Source organism: Ambystoma mexicanum, chromosome 3q, assembly GCF_040938575.1.
Source record: "Ambystoma mexicanum isolate Mex_15411 chromosome 3q, UKY_AmexF1_1, whole genome shotgun sequence".
Taxonomy (NCBI): domain Eukaryota; kingdom Metazoa; phylum Chordata; class Amphibia; order Caudata; family Ambystomatidae; genus Ambystoma; species Ambystoma mexicanum.
Window position 1 is genome coordinate 273454378 of NC_090926.1, and position 24154 is coordinate 273478531.

At 43.0% G+C, this 24154-nt stretch overlaps 1 protein-coding gene across 2 annotated transcripts in view; it reads left to right on the forward strand.

The window, feature by feature from the left end:
- The first annotated feature begins 7187 nt into the window (after positions 1-7187).
- RNF41 (ring finger protein 41) overlaps positions 7188-24154 on the forward strand; it is a 382702-nt gene continuing 365735 nt past the window's right edge. Inside the window, exon 1 of one of the 2 annotated variants that reach the window (XM_069653751.1) lies at positions 7188-7381. The gene's annotated coding sequence lies outside the window, so the exon portion shown is untranslated. The remainder of the gene's footprint in view (positions 7382-24154) is intronic. The other variant, XM_069653750.1, reaches the window with a different exon arrangement.

The window sequence follows — 24154 nt, forward strand, 5'->3', positions numbered from 1 at the left end:
CTCAAGGTTTCTTGGTAAAAACACGTATTAATTTATTACACAATCATTTATAAAGCATTCACTAAATGAGGCAACCAATATCACACAAAATTATACTACAGTACTGATTACTAAGCAGTTGATCTCCCTTGAAGTAGGAGCAAAATAGTATTGAAGTAGGTGCAAAAAGGCATAAGTCAATAAAGCGAATATTACAGTTACTCTAAAACAGTGCAAATAGTTCACCACAGGAGTTGATTCAATGCAACAGGTAGGCCAAAGTCAATGGGCAAGTGTCTTGTATAAGTAAAAACGGTTCTGGTATTTAAAACGGAAAAGTCTTTGCCACGGTTTTTAGAAGTAGTTCACGGAAGAAAGGTTCATATGTCGGGTCACAAGCTGACTAGGCCTGGAGTTGCCAAAGTTGTACGCACTTTCGTAGTGAGAGGTAAGTTCTCTCGGTCGGGTTTTCACAGTGCCTTACATTGAAGAAAAAGATGCAGCTGAAGACTTCTGTTCCTGGCAGTTCCTCCAGATCTCGCTGTTCCTAAGCCTCAGTCGTGGGGACAAGAGGGAGGACGTAGGGGGACTCCTACAATGCACGCGGACTGGTCACGAAGCTGGCAAACTGTAAATCTCTGATTCTGAAAATCTTGAAGCTGTTCTTCAAGCACACAAGCTGGTGTCCATCCCCCTGGTTAATCCTAACCAGTTCCAAGAATAGTATTCAGGTGACTTACGAGTTGATTGGTCCTACCAACTCAAAGGAAGAAGTCGTCCTTGAAGGGGCTTCTCTGTCGAGATGAACTTGGCGATTCGGACCTGCAGCAGGGCTTTGCTGGGCAAACCAACGGTCCAGGAGTTGCAGCAGTCGTCCTCTTCCAGCTCGTCTTCGGTTCTTTCGTTCCAGTGGTCGGCTCTGCCTTCCAAGCCAAGAGACTCGCCTTTTAAACAGTTTTCTCCCATTCATCCCAGCCTAGCTGCCACTCACCTAGCAGGGTGACTGTCCTTGCCGGACAGTCAGCCAGCCAATCACGCCAGAGTGATTTTTAGCTACCGGGGTTTGCGGTCGGGAAAAATCATGGTAGTTCGTTGTAAAACCACTGCCACCAGCCATTTTGATAGGAAAGGGTAGCATTTGACTGCTACATGAGTTTCTAGACACAGGGGATACTAGGTAGCCCCTCCAGAACTCTATTGGAAGATAGTGTGTGCTGGGTCTAGGAATTTAAAGACTAGTAAAGTCAATTTAACTTTACTTTCTCTGGGAAACAGTAGTTTATCCTAGAGAAGTTATTTAAACATTGGGACAGTCTGAAAGGCTTCCCTGTGTCACTGCACTGAGGGTGCTGTGTGACACACAAGAAAAGATGATGCCTAAGGAGTTCTCTAAAACGCCATAATCAAAGAACACAATGGTAACATACACATCAAAATACATTAAAGAGCGGGGAAAAAAGGCTCACACTCTATCCAGGTAAAAAAAAATCAAGTCCTCAAAATCCAGCAAAGTTGCTGGGGGTCTCTAAGTTGAAGGGAATTGGCCCATTTATGAGAACTCTCCCTAACACCAGTCTCTTTAAAATGTATAAATACGTTTTTATTAACGTGTAAATAAGTTATTTTTCCCCACAAGTAAGTATCCCTCTTCTGAAGGTAGTAGTCCCTTAGACTTTCCTTCCTGCTAAGTTTGCCAGTTCCAAGCGTGATACCATGAGCCTGTCAAGCTTTTTGCTTCCAATTGGGAGTTTCATTTTTTCCATTGCCAGGGTGGGCTTACAAGTCCCAGTATGCAGTGCCAATGAAACCAGGACCAGCTCAAAGATTCTGCATGGCATTGGGAAACTTGATGGTTATGTACTCTCATCCTAGTCCCCCGAAATTGTAGTCTATGCTAAAATGTTGGGGGTGCCAGGGTTCTAACCTTTCGTTGGGAGAGGCGCTAACTTCAGAGACTATGAGGGATGGGCAAACGTACTTCCGTGGGGCATCTAACTTTACGCATTATAATGAGACTACTCTAGTGCAGCTTCAATGTTACAAGCAGTTAACTCTCTCCTTTGCCTCCGAAACCAGACAGGCAAGGACTGCTGTGAAAATGAGCTGTCTCTCCTGACCACAGTTCCCTTGTAAACACTGCCCTGACATGCAAGTGGTAAGCCCACATCATAATTTCAATCGCCTAAAAATGTATGAATACGAATGCAGGTGCGAACAGTGAATGCGTTGTTAGTAATTGAACAGCGAAGGCCAGGCACCGTTAAACGTTGTCATGTTTTGTCCGGCCACCGCTCTGAAAATCAAGCCAGGTCAGTCCACATAGCCCAAAATTCGGGGGCGGGGGGAGCAAGCCCGAACTGCTTAATGGTGTTGCGCCACTGCGCTTGATTGTGTGGCAAGTCTACATAATTACTTTCATCACTCCAGATCCCTAGTCTTTCGACCTGTAGTCGTGCACATCCATGCTGTAGTGCATACCTCTCAACTCACACTCCTTCCTTGGAATTAATTAATTCACCCGCCAAGCCTACCCGTCCATTCACTTCAGTGGGTTCTCATCCACCTAAAAACAAAATTCTTTTTCACCGGCCCGGTGAATTGATTTTTTTTAAATTTATTTATTTACAAGTATATACAAAAAACAACATCATAGTACAGAGGAACAACAAGGAAAAGAGAAAAAACCGGAACAAAATCATTGAACATGTTCCAAATCTTTTCATATGAAGACAACTTACATTTCAATTTGTAGATCATTTTTTCTGTTCTAAACAGACCATGCATTTCTTGAACCCATTCCTCAAATGACGGAGGAATCCGACCTTTCCATCCTCGAAGGATCAACCTTTTTGCAACAATGGTTGCTCTAAAAAGCCATTTCTTGAGGGGAGAGCTGACATCAGCCAGCTCAGAATCATCCCCTAGGATCATTGTCTTAAAGTCCAGGACACACCCTTCACCCAAAATTCTGACACACACATCACAAATGTCAATCCAGAAATCCCTGACCCGCACGCAGCTCCATAGCATGTGTTCCAATGATCCAAATTCCTGAGTACAACCCCAACAATCAGCATTGTCAGTCATGCCCCTTTTATGCAATGTTTCCGGACACCAATACACACGGTTCAGGATCTTAATTTGTCTAGACCTTTCGCCCAGATTCAGCGAACATAAGGAGACATTTCCGCATATATTCTGCCAGGCCTGAAGATCAATATCAGACCCAATTCTCTCGCTCCACACTTCCCGTAAATTGTCATTGCTCCGAAAATACGACACAAAAAGTTTGTATAACCTACTGGCTAAACCATCTCCCTGTCCATTAGAATCTGTCAGAAAAATAGTTATGTCAAAAGAGTCAGACCAGTCCACCTCACCGACAGACCTCTTGAGTCGTCTATAAGCCGAGTCCGACAAATCCTCAAAACTCCATCTCTCTCTCAGCTCAGCAGCAGTCAGCCACCAAACATCATTCCCCAAATCAGAAACCTTTTTAACATTGATTAGGAACCAATCGGGCCAAAAAATTGTCCTGGAGTTATCTCTAATCCTAGGATTCAGCCAGATAGAGGCATTCTTATACTTAAAAGCGTCCCTACCTAGCAATGTCAAGACCTCAATCCAAGTGTTGCGCAAAAAGAACGTGGTTAATAAACTACCTCCCGGAATCTTTGTGTTAGTGGTCAACAGTGCTTCCGGACCCAGTGGCCATATGCATTTGACTCCGCCACAGCCCATCTGTCCAGTTTACCATCCAAAAAAACGGAACAAAAGAATGAGCAGAAAATGCTAAATGGTAGGCCTTAAAATTTGGAACTCCTAGACCACCCATATAAATGGGACGCTGCAATTTCCACAGACTAAGTCTGGGCGGTTTTCTGTCCCATAAAAAATCCTGAACAAGGCGGTCTAGATCTTTCCAATAACTACACTTTATTCTCAGAGGAAGCATGCTAGTTATAAAGTTAATCCTGGGAGCCAAATTCATTTTCAGGGCATTGACTTTACCCCATAGTGAAAGATTAAGTAAAGCCCACCTTTCCAAAACCAATTTGCAATCTCGTAAAACCACACTCATGTTTTCATCAACCAAAAGGGAGACCGGAAATGTCAACCATACCCCCAAGTAGCGTAAGCGCCTATCGCACCAAGTAAACCCCAGCCCCTCAACCAGAACCTTAGCACATCTGTTGGACAGAGGCAATACTTCTGACTTCAGGTGGTTAACCTTGTATCCTGAACAATCATGAAAATTCGACAAAATCCTCATCAGAAATGGCAGGGACATGTCCAAATTCTGCAACACCAACAAGAGGTCATCAGCATAAAGCCATGCCTTTTGCACCACACCCCAACATTCAATGCCCTGTAAATTCGGTTCATTCTTAATGTAGATAGCAAGGGGTTCAATCGCTAAAATGAATAACAGAGGAGAAAAAGGACAACCCTGTCTCGTGCCCCGCTTCAAACAAAAAGGTTCTGACACCACTCCATTAGTCTTAATGTCAGCCGTTGGACTGGCATATAAAAGAGCAACCCAGGAAATAAAATCCTCCCCCAGATTCATCTTCCTCAGCACCGAGTATAAATAATCCCAACTGACTCTGTCAAAAGCTTTTTCAGCATCTAAGGACAGGACGGCTGCATCACCGACCAATCTGTCCGCCATTTCCATGGTTAACAACAATTTCCTGATATTACTGGACGTACGCCGACTCTTCATGAAACCAGATTGTTCCTCCCCAATCAAAACCGGCATGAAATGTCCTAAGCGTATAGCAAGAACCTTGGCTGAGATCTTGTTATCTGTATTGATAAGGCTGATTGGACGATAACTAGCTGGCTGATTGCAATCCTTATCCTTTTTTAAAAAGACCGAAATCGACACATGGTTAGTACTCTTAGGTAACGACCCCACCAGTGCTCGACACAAACATATCTCTCATGAGTTCCAAAGCCGGGTTCGGGAGGACCCTGTAAAATTCACATGGGAGGCCATCCGGCCCCGGTGATTTACCCACATTCTGCCCGGAAATTGCGCCTTTAACCTCATCAATTATCATGTCACCAAGAAGATCACGCTCAGCATCCTGAATCCTAGGCAAATTCAAATTACCAAAAAAGCTCTCACCCCTACCTGTAATACCAGCCTCATCGCCATACAGATTCTCATAAAAGTCGCGAAAGATTGAGTTAACTTTAATCGGATCAAATGTGATTCTACCCTCCTTGTCAATCATAGAAGCAATTGCCGACTCTGTGATCCTTTTTCGCAACCGGTATGCCAGCCATCTGTCACAACGCTCCCCTTTCTCAAAATATGTACACCCAGAATAGAACAAACTACGCTCGGACCTCAGCGACAAAAAATCTTCCATTTCTTTTTTCAGTTTTTTCAATTCAGCGAGTTTCACTGAGTCTGTTGGATCGAGCATCAGATCTCGAGAAATTTCACCAATACGCAAATCAAGCTCACGCCTCTTACCCTCTTCTCTTTTCCGTTTACCACTAGACAGCCCTAAACACACACAACGCATACAGCATTTAAAGGCCTCCCATGTATTTGCCACACTGATCTCTTCTGAGCGATTCTCCCTAACAAAATAATCAGCTTCAGAAACAATCCGGTCCAAAATATCATCATCCAATAGAATAGAGGTATTCATTTTCCAAGAGAAGCTTCTTTTACACTGAAATTTAAGTCTCAATTTCATCACAACATGGGCATGATCACTCAATACAATATTACCAATATCGGTAGAGACCACACTATCTGACACAGTCCCACCAGTGAAAAACATGTCCAGTCTAGAAAACACCGCATGTGCACTGGAATAAAAACTGTATTGCCTTATGTCCGGATTCTCCAGACGCCATATGTCTTTCAAACTATGTTCCTCCAACAGTGATCTAAGTGCCCGTTGATGATAATCGCAACGAAGCACACGGCAGTTCTGACTTTTATCCATTTTCGGATCAACCACTGTATTAAAGTCACCTCCAAGCAGAACATTAGTATTATTCAACTCTAAAAGAGTCTGTGCCACCATTCTGAAAAAGGATCCATCATCCACCGTAGGATCATACACATTGCAGAGAGTTAACAATTCCCCTTGAATCTCGATCAATAACGCAATTATTCGACCTTCTTTATCTGCAATCTTGCGTATAACTTTCATAGGCAATTTCTTCCAAAACAAAATGACCACCCCCCTCGATCTGGATGAAAAGGAAGAGCCAACAGCAACACTAACCCGCTCCCTTTCCAACCTAGAAATTTCATCCTCCAATGTGTGAGCCTACTGTAAGAAACAGATGTCTACATGCATGTCTTGCAACATTTGAAACACTTTCTTTTTCTTGAGCATGTTATTGATCCCATTCACATTCCAGGAAATAATACGTAGGTCATCAGAAGTCCCACCTGAGCGGGAAGTCATCAATACACACTGAATATCAAAGACATCAAATGTAAAAAGAACACAAAAAAAATCAAAAATAATAAGCAAAAAATAAAAAGAACGAACAAGACAGTGCAGTCTATTCAGCCAAAAAAGAAATTTGAACAACATTGAGAACCATTCCCAGGACCCCTCCCAATGGTACAATAAAAGCCATCTATATATTCATCAGAAAAACCCTTCCAAGAAAAGACAACAATATTAGCAAATAAAAAGAAAAACCCAAAACCCCCAGTCAACCCGCAAAAACCCGGTGAATTGAAAGGTTGACTTGAGCCTTGGTGATGTTGATGTTTGAAACTGGGGTAAGCGGGTCACAGTGCCCTTGAGCATTATGTTGGGAGACTTGCGTGGCTGATGCAAAGGTTGCGTCATGGTAGCGAGCAGCAAATACATAAGGGGAGCATTTTGTTTGCCACGAGCAACACCACGTATTGAATATAAACGCTCCTGCCTCGGGTACAACTTCACATCTTCCAGAAAGGGAAGCCTGAACCTGTGGACAATCTACGTTTGACGTTATAGTGTGGATCACGTGCCTGCCACGCACAGAGAGGTAGGTTCTTTGCGTGTGACGCCAGGGAACATGATTCCCATCTGCCCATCAAGTCTAAAACGAGGTCTAACATTTGTGATTGGAAACCAAACTCCCACATACCCGCCTGCCCCTCCCGCCGTGGGTGTGTCCAGATCCCTTATTGGCCGAAGATGCCGTCGGTCAGGAATTTCTCTGGCGGGTTGGAGGCGTTTTTATCGTTATGTAGTTGCGTAGCAGCAGTGATGTGAGGCCGGAGGTGGCTGCGGCCTATCAGTGAATCCCCCGAGACAACAGAAAGGGGCGGAGAAGCCCCGGCCAGTGGTGGAGCAAGAAGAGATTGGGAGAGCCGGCAGAGGGGAAGGGTTCGGAGAACCGAACTGGGAAAAGGAGACAAAATACGGTATGTAGCTCAGGGCGGCCTACCCTCTGGCAGTGTAGATGTTCCTAGATTCGAGAATCGGTAGATCTCGTACTGTGGCGCAGGAGTAGATAACCTGGTTGGGTGAGTAGTTTGTTTGGTTGGTAGTAATAGAACTGCTAAGCTGAGTAGCGGTATTTCTGGGCCTTTTGATCAAACTGTCTCTCCCATTTGAGTACAGAACCAACTATCTAGCTGCGGAATCAATTCAAGTATTGGGACCGATTTCACGTCTTTGAATTCAGTTTCCATCTGTTGTTACCCGCAATTCTCAATATTCAGGGGCTGTTGGAAGGATGCATTTAGCAATATTTCAGGTACCGAAATCGTCTGCATGCATTTAGCTACTGCTTGAAGCTCAGAAGAGATGGTTAGCTTAACATCAGCAGCTTCCACCAGCTAATGTTTTCTTCCTTTGCCGTACCAACATAGCTTGTGTTTACAGTAGCATTGATTGGGAGACCTCTAGAACATAAGTCGCAAATAATGGAGACTGTTCTAGTTTGCATGTCAGACTCACGTGGAAGTTTGTATTTGTGAGGCACTGTGTGCTAGCTCCTGGTTCCACAAAGATGAATCGTGCACAGTTAGTTACAGAATCTACTTTTTAGCTCCTACCCATCAAATCTAAATGTAATCACTGTTTGATATTAACATACTATTTTACATTTTGATGTGCACACACTGCGTATAATTAATTGTATGCATGCGTCTCATTGTCGTGGTGTCGATTGAGTTCTGTCTAATCAGCCTCTCCGATTTTCGTGTGCTTGGTAGTTCTGCTTGTGCACCGTGAGCGCTATAAACCTACCCCTACCCCCAAAGTATCGTGATATATATATTTTCAGGTTTCTGGCTGATTTCTTTTATGAACGGGACCCTTTGGCTCATTCCATGACTTGGAGTGCAGGTTAAAATGCATATTCAGATGTTGCGATGGATATTCTTTAACATGGCCCTTTTTTCAAATGTTGAGGATTTGAATTGGTGACACTTGTGTGTGCAAAATTAAATTAACCTTAACACCTTTCCGGCAGCACTACACACAGCTCATCTGTATCTATCCCACATTCTCTACTTCAGGCCAATTGATCCCAAGATATGTTAGCAGCACTTGAGTTGACAACCTGCTGTCCCTCGGAAAATCCATTCTAGAAATGTTTCAGCGGCCTGTCCCAAGAGACTGTCTCACGACCCTTCCATTGCTAATAGAAAAAGTTCTTTATATAGAGTTCACACATTTACACCCTCAATTATCCAACCGGTAAAATTACTGTTTTTCACTTGGCCTTTTTCTTCTCCTTTGACAAATTGCACCCCCTGCTCTACTCGCACTTCCCCTGCGCACAAATATTTTACGACTAATACCAGTATAGGCTACTGTAATCTTGGTCTTTGTAACCAAGATTAACAAACTCATTGCTAATAAACTACTCTGCCTCCTGTTGTGTCCATCAAATGTTGGTCAATTTTCAAATACATATCAATCCATTGCAACTAACTTCTTGTTTTAAGCTTAATCAACCTTGTCCTGTACTTCAGGAGTCGAGTCTTTAATCAAAAAAAATGAGGGTGGGGGGACTTATTAACATACACGATGGGATGTGACGTCACCAGACATTTATTTCAATTAGCTTTGCATAACCATGCAAATTGCACATGACAAATGTGCATTTGTCTTTAATAAAATCAACATACATAAAAAACCAAGAAGGGTTATTTTCTTCTAATAGGGTTTGAACATGTTGGTGTGCACCTTTTAAACCCCAAGAATCGATGCAATGCTAGCTTTTGCCCTGAAGAATGCAGTCCCGCAATGTGGCACTACTTTTATTTTTCACCAGGTTATTTGGTGTAGTGATGAAGTGTGCCACCTGGCGACTGTGGTTTGAATCCACAGGTCGTGATTAAAATCGTACTTTAGAAAAAAGACAGCTACCGGCGGGTTGCCGCCAGACTCGGAATAATTTACTGGTGCCTGACCTCGATGCCACCGCCTCATTCCAAGTCAGGCACCAGTAAATAGTTAGTCCCCATTCCCATAGAGTCCTATGGGTCTCTGGGAGTGGGGATCACGGAAGAACCGGCACTGTTGCTAACGATGCCGGTGAGTCTGTGACGGTCTGCCTAACGCGGCTGCTGCGCCCAGCAGGGTCAGACCAGTTTGGCACAGCAACTCTGGCCGACAGACCTGTAGTATGCCGGTCCGGAAACAACTGTGCCGATAAGCTTGCCGGCGGTTGTTTCCCAACCGGCATACTTATGAGGCAGAGTGCCTTGTTTTACACACAGTCTAAAATACCCTGGGGGACAGCGTCCGCCTGCGTTTACCCTTGACTTGAGCGCTGCTGTTCATCCGCAACACACAACCATGAATACTGGGGAGGTTTGGTTTTTTCTTGGAATTGGCTGAATGCCTGCTCCGTTTGGGATGGTCCGAGTAGAATATCCCCTTTCATTCTGTAAAAAAGTTGAAACAACATTTAGTCTGATTGTGCTCCATCAGTCAAGTTTAAACCGTAAATACATGGAGCTGGTGCTCATATGGAAATATTTTTAGAACTCTTTAGAAAGCTTACTGGAACTTTACTTCCTAAAACAGGCTAGTACTGGCTAAAAATAGGAATAAACCTATTCCCTGTTACAAAATAAATGGACGTGTTAGCAGGCGAGCAGTGCAGCAGGAATGGGTTCCAATAACATTGCTTCCTGATCTGAAGAGAAACTCTCTGAAGTAAAAATGCATCTTTTAATTTGCATTAAAGGAATGGTTTGGTCAAAACATTTTATTTCCCCTACGAGTCGGCCATGTGTTTTTAAGCCTAAGTCGCTCGTTTTTAGAAAAATTTCCTATGGACCTTACCCGAGTTTTCGTCCATTAAATGCACGCGAAAACAGGCACCAGGGGCTGCCATTTTGTGATAATCCTATCATTTCCCCCATCGCCCTGGCTGACCTGCTTTTGCGGCACTAAATCATATCCCCCGCCCATGAGCCTGACATTATCAAAACATTCATATTGCCCGCCTCTCTCCGTGACGTTACTGTGCTGCGTAGGCAAACGCGCCCAGTCGTCTTCTATGCGACTTCACACAGAACCCGGAAACCAACACAGATCAGCTCACAACACAGCGCGCCACAACTCAGAATATGAAACCGTACTTTAAAATCAAACGGCAACACAGTAAATTTGATAAAGTACATTTATTTGACATTAAATGTTTATAGAATATTCAGAAATTGACATATGAACTCTGAAAGTCATTTATTTTCTTTTATCTCTATCCGCAAATCCTTAAAATGTTATCGTGAGTCACGCGCTGTTCCTTTATGGTACACAGGGTGTTGGTTTTCGTTCAAAGAGGCACTTTTGTCGCACGTTGAACCGCAAGGCTGTTCCATCACGTAGGCACTAGGCCAGCGTAAAGGTTGATATGCTGCTTCTAGCCGCTAGTACCGCGTAAGGGCATATGGTTCCTTGGCGATCGTCCCATAAGATCATCAGGATTGTGCAGTTGTTTACATTAAGCTGCAGCTGGCGGTTAAAAAAACCATCTGCCGGTGTCTGAAACTGGTGGCATGGGCAAAACGGGAGTATACCTATTTTGAAAACATAAAATTTATAATTGGTCTCGCCAGCCGATCTTTATTAATATCATTCATTTTATTTATTACGGCCGAGCTGAAACTATTTGCTTTCAAGTATAGTGCAATGGAGTATGTTGGGCTCTAAAATCAATGCGAAAACTAACTAAATAAATCGAGGTTGGTACACAATGAGAAACGACTTTTTGTCTACATGCGTGTGGAATGTGGACCTGCATGCCCATGTGCCCGCTACAAGGACGATCCCACCAACCTTTTCAAAGCTCTTCATTTATTCATGCATCCATTCATTAATTCTTCATTCTGGTATAAAAGCGTCTAAAGAGTTACTTACATTATATTTGCAATTTCCATTGTGTCTCTGCGTAATGCAGTCCGTAAATCCCACTGTGCTCTTGACAACAATTTTTCGTATACTGAACTAACATGAAACTCGGTCTAGTTTAAGAATTTTCTGCCTTATCGACTCAGTTATTGCACCCCCCCAAATCCCCCTTCAAATGAAGTTCTTTCAGCATGGTCCCTGTCTCTCAAGGTCAAAAAACAATAGAACCTTATACTGCCAGTGCGAGTTGTGGGCCTCTTCAGGGCACGAGCTGAAAATCAAAGCCGCTGACCTTCGCTAGAAATTAGCATACATTCTTTCCTTGCAACATCCCGTAGTAAAGCCATCTGTGAGAACTTGGAAGTTTCAAATCCATCTATGTAGTGCGCCTCAATGTGCAAATGCGAACTTGCTTCTCTCTCATCTGCAACGGCTCGCTTGGCGCGTTCTAAGGCCCCACTTGTGTCCTCGTTGTCTGCGAGCTTTGAAGCCCCAAAGAACCATAACTATTGAGACTTTTAATTTTTGGGGGAAGGTCAGGTGAAAGTATAAAGTACCCGAGCAGTTGATTTGAAAGTGAGATTTATTGATTGTTTTAATATTTGCAATACACAAGCCTCCCCTCGGTTAACAGTGCCCAGCATTTATAAGAGATTGCGAAAATTAGTTACATCAACAAAAATATATACATACACAAATAGACCAGGTCAGCAATATGAGGTGAATAGAGAGAGAATTCAAAGATGACACCCAGGTAGTCCGGCACCCAGGATGGTGAAGGTAGGGGTTAGGGTTAGCGTACTCTGTATGCACACTGTACAATAAAATGTATTTACAAAAAGACAATCGTATTACAATTATTTAAACCGGGATTTGTACTTCACAACCAGCTCTCCTTTGGGTGGACATGGCACAGTGGCAATGTTGGGTGGCAATGGATCAGTGCTCTGCACAGAAACGTTCAAAATTCCATATCTGTGCTTCTCTAATACAGCAACAATAAGGCTTTTGACAAAGTGGAAATTTCCTCATAGACTGGTTTGATCACCCATTGCTTACTTCTTTTTGAAAAGGCCTTAGTGTAGCGAGGCATCCTTACATTACCCTTAGTCCTAGATTGTTCATGGCCGCGATTCTCGTTATGGGCAAAGACGGCAAGTAGAGTCCTATGTCTCATGCCCTGTATGCTGAAATGCAAGCGCTTTGGCCTGTACTTTAGGCACATTTTGTGGAACACCTCCAAATCTCATGTGTGACAGAATTCTGTCAGTCCCCTCAAATCTCTTGATAGAGTTTTATCGAAAACAATCTTCTCAATGGCGTTGTGTGTCGGTGAAGATGGATTCAACCACTTCTTCTTCCGTGCCTCCACTGGGGATAAAGGGCCATGTTCACATTGGTGGAAATGTAGGTTTTCTGACCAGCGGTGCACGTTGGTACAGTGGTGCATCAGTGACTGCCATTTTTCAAGTAGTATTTCCACTGACCCTTCACAAGTTTTGGAGCTCCACCAAAGATGGTTACTGATAGACTGGGACCACTCTGAAATACTTTCTAAACCTTTTTTTTTCCCCTGCAGCTGAGATTTTCTTATTGATTGATTTAGCAAGATGCCATACGTCAAATTGATGTTTAATATGTGGGAACTGCTCTCTCATTGTCTTGGCAATTGAAACGTGTCTGTCCGTGGCTATGAGGTCGATGTGCATTCCCCTCGATTGTAGATATTCCACTGATTTTATAAATCCTAGTTTCTCCGTGGCCACTGAGGATGTACGTTGTGTTACCTGCACGACCACCAAACTCACAATTTTCTTACTATCCATGTCCTGAAAGTGGTAGGTGCAGTACTTTGCAGAAAATCCAGGGCTGTCGCACTGTCCATCGCCAGCTACCCTGAATCGTTTGCCTTCGAATGTACTTGCTACAGACAATTGTTCAATTTTCCAAGCATCACTAATGGCCGGAAACAGATAATCATGTTGGTATTTGTAGTACTGCGTTTTTTAAATGAAATGGAGTCCCACAAACTGAAAGATAGACTCTAACTTTCTAAAACTGGAGCCACTAAAAAGTGATGCAGCTGCACACAGTAGATTGCCTGCTGGCAGTTTCCCCAGCATCGGTTGTGCAGACCATGAGAACGTATGATGTAATCTACAGGCGGCATGTATTGTGACGTTACTGCCTTGTTTTTGACGAGTCACATGAATCAATGGCTTCCCACATACTTTCCCTCTGATGGAATGCCCACATTTCAGCATACTTATAATATCCATCAAACCACTGTCGAATACTATGTATTTGCCCTCTTTCATTAAACTGTCATCCTGCGTCAAAGTTGATTCGGCCTGTGACGTTGAGGACATATCACCACATTTGAAAGAAATATCGCTGCTATCAAGTTCTGATGCGTCGGTGAATGCTGCTGCTGGTTCATTCTGTCATTTCAATATCTGCTACCTCAACATTGATGGGAGAACACAACAATGTCGACAGCTGTTTTGGTGGCAATTTTTTGGCGGGTGTAGATTGTGTGAATTGATCTGCGATTACTTCAGAGCTATCTTCAATACTTCCAGTATCATGTTGTTGCGGCGGTGTGGTCGTACTGTAGCAATGGTCCAATAAAACTTTGCTGGATTCTCCGGACGCATTCATTTCATGTTCTGGCCATTGGACATGAGCATCCCGAGTCTCAACACGCCGCGTCTGAATTAATAGTTCCTCCATAGTGTAAACGGTCTGGCAAGCAACATCTCTCATTCGCTTCACTGTCTGTGTATGTATAGTTCGTAGACCCACGGGTAACTAGAGGACAGTTTGGAACAGGGATGTTCAGTTACAACACAAGATAAAGTATAGTACAATTGACAGGAAAAAAACATAAAATAGTCCCCAGCACAAAAAAAATGTCTAAAGTTATGAACTGTTTGTAACTAACCTTATTTTGGTTTCTTTTCTTTACAACATTTTTGACTCGACCTTCAATATCTGCACGCTGTTGCTCTGATACGTATCCGCATGTCTCCCCTTCCTCTTGCGCTGCAACGAGATATTTTCTGTATCCGCTTAGACAGCACGGAATGAGGCTCCATCGACTCCCTGAAACATAGTATTAAATAATATTCGAGCTCTGATGACCTAGTTCGATGGAGATGTCAGTATACATACCTCTGGCTCTACATGGACTGCCACGAATGATTGTATTGAAGAGGAGCCATCAGCAACTCCCTGAAACACAGTACTTGCGTTAGTATGGTTTTCAATATCGTAAACATGACACCCACTTGGGGTCGACGGCACAGGTACATATAAAGAGATAACCACAAATGTTGCATTTGCATTGTCTAAAAGAATCAAGGAATGTTTAAAAATGATCAGATTTAATCGACTTATTTCTCCGATTTCTTTACATCTGCATCATCTAAATGTGATCTTGTGATTGTAGTGGAAGCTCCATCATCTCCCTGAAACACAGTACTTGCGTTAATAGGGAAGACAGTATAGCAAATGGAATCACGTTATATGATCACGCTCGATGGAGCTGTCAGTATCCATACCTCATGCTGCTGAAGAGAATATCTAGGGCTGTTGTCAATGTGGTGCGCACCTCCAAAAGCTGTTGCGCCGATTCGTATCCGCATGGTCCCGCTTCCACCGGAATTACTTGAATGTCAGGCTCTGCATCAAGTGCGTGGGTTGACGGTTCAACAACAGCCTGAAACATAGTATTTGCATTAGTAAGGATTACAATATTGAAAACACAACACACGCTTGGGGTCGACCGCACAGGTACATATCAATGGCTAACCACAAATGAAACATGGTGTAGAACACTCAAACGACAAGCGTTCCAGTCCTGATGATCACGGTCAGTTGAGCTGTCAGTATCTGTACCTCGGGCTGCTGAAGAACATCTAGGGCTGTTGTCAATGTGGTGGACGCTTCAGCATCTCCCTGAAAGACAATACTTGCATTATTATGGATAACACTAATTATAACTGAAAACAAACATCAGGGGACGACAACTAAGGTGTATATCAATTGGAAAGCACAAACCAAACAATTGGTAAAATAATCACACGATACATACAAACTATTACTTGATATGCATAAAACAAGTCTGTAGCGGAATAGCCAAGTATGATTACCTGATACGCGCTAGAAGTGGTTGATAACTGCGAGCACGTGACGGAAGTAGATTGTTCTTGCTTCAGATTCAAGGGATAGTCAAGAAGTTGTAAAGGTAAATTATTGTTTGATAATGAAATGCCAATATTTAAAATTGCCATGTAAGGAGACAGAATACTTGAGTAATGCGCAATATAGCACAGTTCCCTGTGCCCATATATAGATTTCGTTTGTGGGTTATGAAATCTAAAAATAATATATTGATAAATGTCATTATTCAAAAAGCTATACACTCATATCAATGTCGAACGTATTACAAATTGGAAACACCTAAAATATCAATGAATCCATTCGGCTACCTACACACTACTGTAAGGCCTAAAGCTAAAAACGGACACTTGACTCACCAGTGGCGGATTGTGGATGAATAGAGTGGGAATAGCGTTTGCGAGCAATTTTCGTGTCGATCGCCGTTTGTTCTTCTTTGTTACCCAAGATGTGGTGTACATGTTCGAGGGAAAGTGCCGGCTGCAGATGCGGTATCGATCACCCCTCTTGTCCTCAAAGACTTGTTGGACTCTACTTTCCAGCTCATCCAGTGGATATCCACAATGTCTGACCCATTCTCTTATTCGATCAACAGTTTTCGGGAATACATGCATTGTAGTGCCTTCAGATTTAGCATGGGTCTTCGAAGGGCAACCGCTAATCGAACAGGCAGGCATTGTTGAAAATTCTGAAAAGTAAATATCAAGATTATTATAAAACCTTGATGAATAAAAATGTCAACGTAAATGAACCATACCATGCTCAATAACCATGCTCAATGAAGGGTTTGTTTTGGTCGCTGGAACTATACCAGTTCATCATGTGCGGCTTAGTATTTGCATAAGTTACAGAAATTTCTGTTTTGTCTTGCACGAAAAGGAACCAGGCTTACATTATAGACTGGACCCCCGAAGGATGCAATTCGATGACAATTGACACAGATGAAAATAAATGGATCTATTGATAGCATAACAATTGAAACTCAAGTCAATAGCAATGAGACCAATGACCATAGCTCTATTGAGTACTGTAATAGCAAATAGATTGAAATGTAAAAATGACTGAAATATGCCTATAATACACAGCCTTACCTTGACCAACAAACAGTTGGATTCAACAGGCCGAGCAGTATGTTGCAGGAGAACAGATAGATGGCCACAGGTAGCACACTGACGAGTTTGCTCGAAGCGGTCACAGATAGCACGGCGACGAGCAGATTAGCATAGATCTCAGTGCTTCTCAGGTAGAAGGTTCAGGAGTTGACTTGCAAAGCACAAAGATGTTCTCATGAGACATCAAGTGGTTTATAAAGTATTAGAAACAGGGGTGTGTTTGTGAATGAATGACGTGTGTGTCGTGGTATTGCAAGGGGGCGGCCTGCCTCAGGGGAGGCCTGCCTTGAGACACAGGGTCTGAGAAGGCCATGTGAGCGATGGCCCCTGGGCGTGGGATACCTTTTGAAGTGTACATGCTGTACGGCACCTTGGCCGTTTGCGCCTGTCACAGCCCCCCATGCCATCGCTCATCCCCGGGTGGGATGGATGGGCCTGGGGCGTGCAGATAGGCACAGGAAGACTGCTGAATGGAGACACACTTATGTGGATTGCAGGGGGGCGGCCTGCCTCAGGGGAGGCCTGCCTGGAGACACGGGGTCTGAGGAGGCCATGTGAGCGATGGCCCCTGGGCGTGGGATACCTTTTGAAGTGTACATGCTGTTCGGCACCTTGGCCGTTTGCGCCTGTCCCTTGCCCTTATGTGATGTTAAAGGACACGGGGCATCCATTTTTGTACCCCCTTTCCACTCCATTTTGGTGACCAGGCCTCACTGCGATAGTACAGCGTGCAGAGCACATGACCCACAGCCTCGTTCCCACTCTGATTGGAAAACTCCAGAGGTATTTGCAACAGCTAATAAATGTAACGCATCACTCTCTGAGATCACGGTCCTGCATGTGAACCGGCTTGAACCATGCACATGGCTCGTTCATCTCCACAAAGTGTCCTTGCCCACGCACCCTCGCCAGTGGAAAGTAACTGCCATTCTGACCCTGTGTCCCTGCAAGGTATTCTCTTCATGTGCCAGACCACTGACCACGCCATGATGGCCACCTAGCAGATTCCCCAACTAACATTAGACCCCTACTGCAGTATATCGTTGCCTATCAATAACAAATGCCACATATCAGAGATTCTTGTGAGCACAGACCCACACTTCAAACACTGTATTATAGTGGTCAAGACCCTAGACCTAAGGCCTGTATAATCCAATGTTCATTGATAGTATTGATATATGTGTGACTTTTATAGAGACATAACCGACTGAAAGACTTTGAACAAGTGTTATTTAGTGCATGCATTATTGAGAATATATTTGATTAGCTTAGATAGTGACCACCACGCTTCACAGCGACCTGAACTTCACCCATTCCGAGCACAGGTGTCTGACGTCCATCCTTGAATGGAGACACACTTGATTGATTTAAAAAATTGAAACAACCGTTGTTAAAATATATGTGGCGTTTTATTTTATAGCATATTTTTATGACACAAAAATGCAAAAGTTTACACATTGTACAGCTCAGGTTGCAGCACAGCGAGAGAAAATTCCCTGTACCGACCGCTGTCACTCGGGAATGTTTCTCTTATGGCATGAACGGCACAGGCGGGTATCACTCTTCGAACGCGGTGTCCAAGCCTCCTGTGAAGCCACCATGTAAAGGAACGATAGGCCACCAGCCTCTACCACCTGTGAAAAGGAATGAAACAAACTGTTTTTAAATGACCAAGATAATTTTAATAAACGTTTGTTGTCAATGACAATTCTTGTAACTAGTGGCATTCTGCTCGGACAAATGCTATCTAGACACTGCACACTATTGAACGGCTTTCATGCGTTACAATGGTATGTAATTTTGGATATAGTAGAAGACCATGAAATAGTAGTGGCATCACAAGCAGAGTATACTTAATTGTTACTCGGATTACGAGGACGAACAGTTGCGCGAAGTTCGTGCATAAGCACCATCATTATCCTCAACACGGACCGTGTGAGGCAGGCTGCCCTGAAGTCTGGCAGCTTGGTGATGCATTGCGGTCGTGGCTCGCCTTCCGAAATGTAGGCCACGCATCCCGAGTTTTCACAGCAGCAGCAGTAGTTCTCCTCCTTGGTCGGCATTAGCTCGCACCGATTGCATGTGCACCAGGTGGAAACACCGTCCATGCGACTAGGTCCAGTGTCTTAATCCATTGATTCGTCCTGCCAACTGCTCTCCGAAGCCCCATCGTTTTCGCGTGTTTGCCTTTCCAGTAGTTCCTCCTCGGTATACTCGGGCTCGTACATGTAGGGCATTATTGTATCCATTGTGTGTTGCACAAATAAAATAATTGATAGCGGTGGTACTGGTATCTGTCCACACGGGCTACAAGCAACGAAGGTAGCTGACCAGAGCACAGAAACGAGTCACAGAATACTCAAAGGTACACAGAGAGAAGAACGGAATCGAAAATCTGCTGCTGTGTGTTGTGAAACGGTCTGTTTATACTTATTGAGGAAAGAGGCGTCCTGCCATTTCCATGGTCATTCGCTGAAGCGCAGCGAATGTTGACACGAGACGTGCTTTGGCGTTGTGAAATGGGCGGTACGCGTCTGCTGATGACAGGCTCATGGGTGGGGGATATGATTTAGTGCCGCAAAAGCAGGTCAGCCAGTGCGATTGGGGGGGGGGGGAATGATAGGATTATCACAAAATGGCAGCTCCCTGGTGCCTGTTTTCGCGTGCGTTTAATGGACGAAAACTCGAGTAAGGCCCATAGGAATTTTTTCTAAAATGGAGCGATTTAGGCTTAAAAACACATGGCCGACCCGTAGGGGCAATAAACAATTTTGACCGAACCATTCCTTTAATTACTAGGTACAAAGGCATTGACTGTAAATGTTTTCCGTTTTTGCTCATCTAGAAAATAGCCCTTTGGGGACGGAATTGAAACTTTACTCCCCTTTTTAAAAAAAAAAAAAGTGACATTTTACTCCCTAATTAAAAAGATAGAATGTAAAAAAACGGAACTACAAAATGTGTCCGATGCTCTGACAAGAACTGTAACAACACATTGGTGTATTGTCATCGATTCACAGGCTCTGAGTTTCGTCTGCAATCTTATTCTTTCACACTTTGCAGTAATATGCTCATGTTTTTGAGGGCGCTAAAGATGCTTTTTGGGTGTTGCAAAAAGGCACTTCTGCAGAGCAGACGCACACTTGATGTTTTTGCGGTATCAATTGGTGGATACAAATCCCAGGGACACACCAACCAAAATAAATACAATGGGTAAAATATCCCTGCAAAATAGAACCAGTTACCATAGGAAAAAATGCACCCATTTCATTTACAATAATAAAAATGTTCCTTTATATTGTTTCAGAGAGCTCTAGCAGAGTTAATAATCCCGGCCTCGTCCTCATGCATTTATATACCCTACAATTCATCAGGTTATTTATTGATATTCTCTTTAGTCAGAATATGTCCTGGGTGAATATTGCAGCCCGTTTTCATATTGGGGCACTTAACCGTTATTACAATTGATGCGTTTCTCTATTGTTTGCCCATCATTACACAGGCAACAAGTTTTCTATGAGGCAGATTTCTAGCCCCTGTGACATTTTTTGAATATTCTGCAGACTTTTGAAGTGTCGGATGCTTTTAAGCATGGGACATGGACATTCCTTACTGTACTTGAGAATCTCATTCCGCTCTGGCATTTTTCATGCCCTAGCCTTTGCCCCACTTGGTCACTGTGCAGCATTATATAGTTATTCTCAAACTGAAGTTGCTTCTGTTATTGTGAATAATTCCATTGCAGTTGCTGTAGGAAGACCCAGTGCCCGCCTTCAGCATGAGCCTTCTTAACGAGATGTTTAATGCCCATACGTATGTTCTATTAATGTGGGCCCTATGTCTTAAATGCTGTAATTGGGTTTAAAAATAACCCCCCCCCAATCTGGGAGGCTTTACTGGCTTTTATGGTTTCGTTGTTTCACGGTAGGACGACCCCAGTATATCATTAGTCTATTTACCTCCTCCAATTCCTTCTCCATAAACCAGACACTCGATTGTACTCTTCATTTGACCCAAATCAACAATTTTTGTCTTTGAGATGTTAGACTACCAGGTTCTGTTTTTTTGAGTGCTGTGCTACCAAGGCGACAGTGTCTCTTTGCAATTCTATTGTAGTCTGATCGATGAGAACTAGAGCTGCAAATCCAAGACATTGGCAGTGATTGGAACCTAGTTTAGGATGGAAGCTGCTAGTTTGAGTGAGCACGTGAAAAAGTATGCTGTGGTTAAATTGAGCAGCAGTGGTGCTAAGGCTGAAACTTGTTTCAGACCTCTTATTTGTTGTATTTTCATTAATTCTCTTCTGTTAGCCATCCGTATTTGCAAATTGGTGTTGCATTGTTTTATTTATTTTGGCATTCATAAAATGAGCCGAGAAGTCTTAGTTTCAGAAAGGTTACAGTCGTTAGCCATAATAGTGATAGATAAAGCAAGAGATACCGATAAAGTAAGCGATACAGATAAAGTTCTGAACAATTAATGCTCTGGGCATGAGATACAGCAAGTTTACAGTCATTGTTGGTACAGTACATTGCCGGTACACTGGATGGAGCCAGCGGCAGTGTTTTTAGTTTGCGTTTGGGTGGAATTGGGGGCGGCTCGATATAGTGGTAGGTTTGTTTGGGGTTTTGGATGTCTTGAGAGAAGAGCCAGGTTTTGAGTCCCTTGCGAAAGGACCAATGGGAATATTTTGATGTTAAAGTCAGGGGGAGGGCATTTCATGATTTGGCAGCGATCACTGGGAAGCTGTTCCCCCCCCCCCCCCCCCCCCCCCTATTTCTTGCACCTATATCTGGATGACGAGTAAGAGTGAAGAGGCATCCTGGGGGGGCCTGGCTGATTGGGCCTTGCAGAACTTTTTGGACAAATGGTTAGGGGCAGTATTTGAAATGCATTTGTGGGTCACTGCTAATGTTTTGAACATGATACGTTCTCAAATGGGGAGCCAGTAGATGTTGTGTCTGGCTGCAGGTATGTGTTTTTTTTTTCTGGAGATGTTTAGGGCTGCTCATACTAGTTACTTTGAATGATTTGCAGTGTTTCTATGCTGCAGCCATTGGTGCCTGCAAAAAGGGAGTTGTAGTAGATTAAAATCATTTTGAACCACCCTCTAGGAATCCTCTAATTCTACAGCTTCTGATGGCCTTGTCAAATGCTGCTGAAAAATCTACAAAAATAGCAGATATGTTGCTTCCTATTCTTAATGGTGTCATTGGTTATCGATGCAGGTTACCGCACTCCAAATTCTGTTTGAAACGGAGGGAGAATCTGATTTATTTTTCCAACCCCTTCAGCAATATCTTGGAGGGACATCTTTGCATATGTATCTCGTAAAGCAATAATCGTATAATTTAGCAGATCAACTGTGTACCCCCTTTTTTATATAATGGATTTAGTATATTGGAATTCCATGATAATGGAATAACGCCACTATTACTAATTAAGCATGGCAATTACTGCGCACAGTTCCGCTCCCCCATGTGTCTGGACTAGAACTGTGGAGGCCTGGTGCTCTTGGGTTCTTGCTTTCTTGAGTGCTTTATTCTCACAATGGCGCCTCTTTGCCTCTACAGTACCAGCTAAACCCTTGGCACCAAAATCATCCAAACCTTCCTGCTCGCTGACATTTGATTAGTGGATCTAGAGTTGTTGTATAGCATTGTTGACGCTCCCACTCAAGATTTCTAATTATCGATGAGTCCATCTCTTAACACCTCCTGATTTGTCTTATGTTTTATTCTGTTTTTCTCGATAAGTCTTAGTGTTTTGTTTAAGCATTTTAGCTTCCTAGATAATGGATGAGAGAACTGCCTAATTAATTCGCATATCTCAGTTCTTATGACCACTCATTTGTTCTCCTATGGCCAGTCTGTCCAGAAATGAGATTTCTCAGTTAACATGGATTTAAATCAGTGACTGACACTGCACAGGCGCTGTGATTGGAATCGCCTCTGTTTTAAGAATATCCCACTAATGTACTTTTTTTTTTTAAAAAAAAAAAATTTTTTAAGAAGGCTCATTTCATCATGCTTCCAACAGCTCCCTCTTTACTTCTTATACTTGAACAAGCTTCTGCTTTGACCACATCATAAGATTCTTCCATGATTAACAATCATTCAGTAGTAGCTAGGGACTTAATTACCACAGGCAAAGGACAGATCTTCAATGAGACTGTTCGGGGAAGTGATCACACTCCTTTGCGATAGGATTTTGAGGGGAATGTTCATAATCTCACTCTGGTGGTAAATAAGATATTGCATTAGTGGGTCAGTTTGTGGCTCAAGTATATTGACTATCAGTATCGCCAGTTGGTCTTCAGTTTAGCATAAGGAACTGCTTCGTTTCTAATTAAGAAGGCCATCTATTCCGTATTGTAGTAGTATGCAAGAAGACAGGACTTGTAAGGCCCCATTCCATGTGGAGGATGTGCATGTCCTGATCTCTGTCCTACTTCCATGACATTTTGCATCACCCTGACCAACAGTAAACCAGTTGGATTAGTTTTCTCACATGAAGCAATAATTGCATCTGTGTCCAAAATATTCCTCATATGAAATGGACTTGGCGATTTCAAAAATACTTATGATTAAACATTTATTTACAAATTATGGGTTCCCCCTTCTATCTCCTTTTTCCCCCCACAGTATTTTCATTTGGTCGGTCTATTTCAACTTTAGAAACAGTGAATTTGTGTACCCCCAGTAACAGACAGCGATAGATCTACTACCATCATTTTCTTTTCTTGACAGTTTATCGCTCCGGTTTATTCCATAGGTAGCTCAATATTTAACAAAATATAACATGAAAAATATACATTCACAGTAATCTTTACCATGCACCCTAACATGCCACAAAAGACACGAATAAACATAAAACCTGCTGTTCTCACATCAGGGATTTTCTATTTCAACATTGGTAAAGGATCTAGATTGCAATCATTTCACACAAACACTATCCTCATTCAGTGTGAGACACATAAGGCACAACGCTTCACAAAGATTGACCCAATACATCAATATAAAGAGCTTGAAGTTGCTAGGAGCTATTTAGCTCCTGGATGGGAAATAGAACATCCTGGTTATCTTGACACCAACAGGTACCAGGAGCTACATTTGCCTCCACAAGCCAAAAGGTGCCATACGAAATGAAATGATATTTTATTTATATCGCGCTCGTACACAAGTGTTTCAGAGCGCGACCAGGCAAAAGAGGGAGGGGAACAAGGGAGAGAAAAAACAGAAAAAAACAGCGATCTTACTAGGCCCAGTGACATTTAAGAAAGCGCAAGTGCATGGGAAAGGAAAATGAGGAGGGAAAAGTTCAAGGAAGAGGGGGAGTGGAAAGTGCGAAGTAGAAGAGAGAAAACATAAATATTAAATAGAATAAATAATAAATAAGGGCTTTAAACCATGGTAGTGCAGCCAGCAAGTGGCAGGTGAAAGTTATTCAGAAAGGTATATCTGATAAGTGCAGAAGAAACGTGGGAGGGGGACTGTATGGGTACAGATACAGACCCCTAGTGCAGATGGT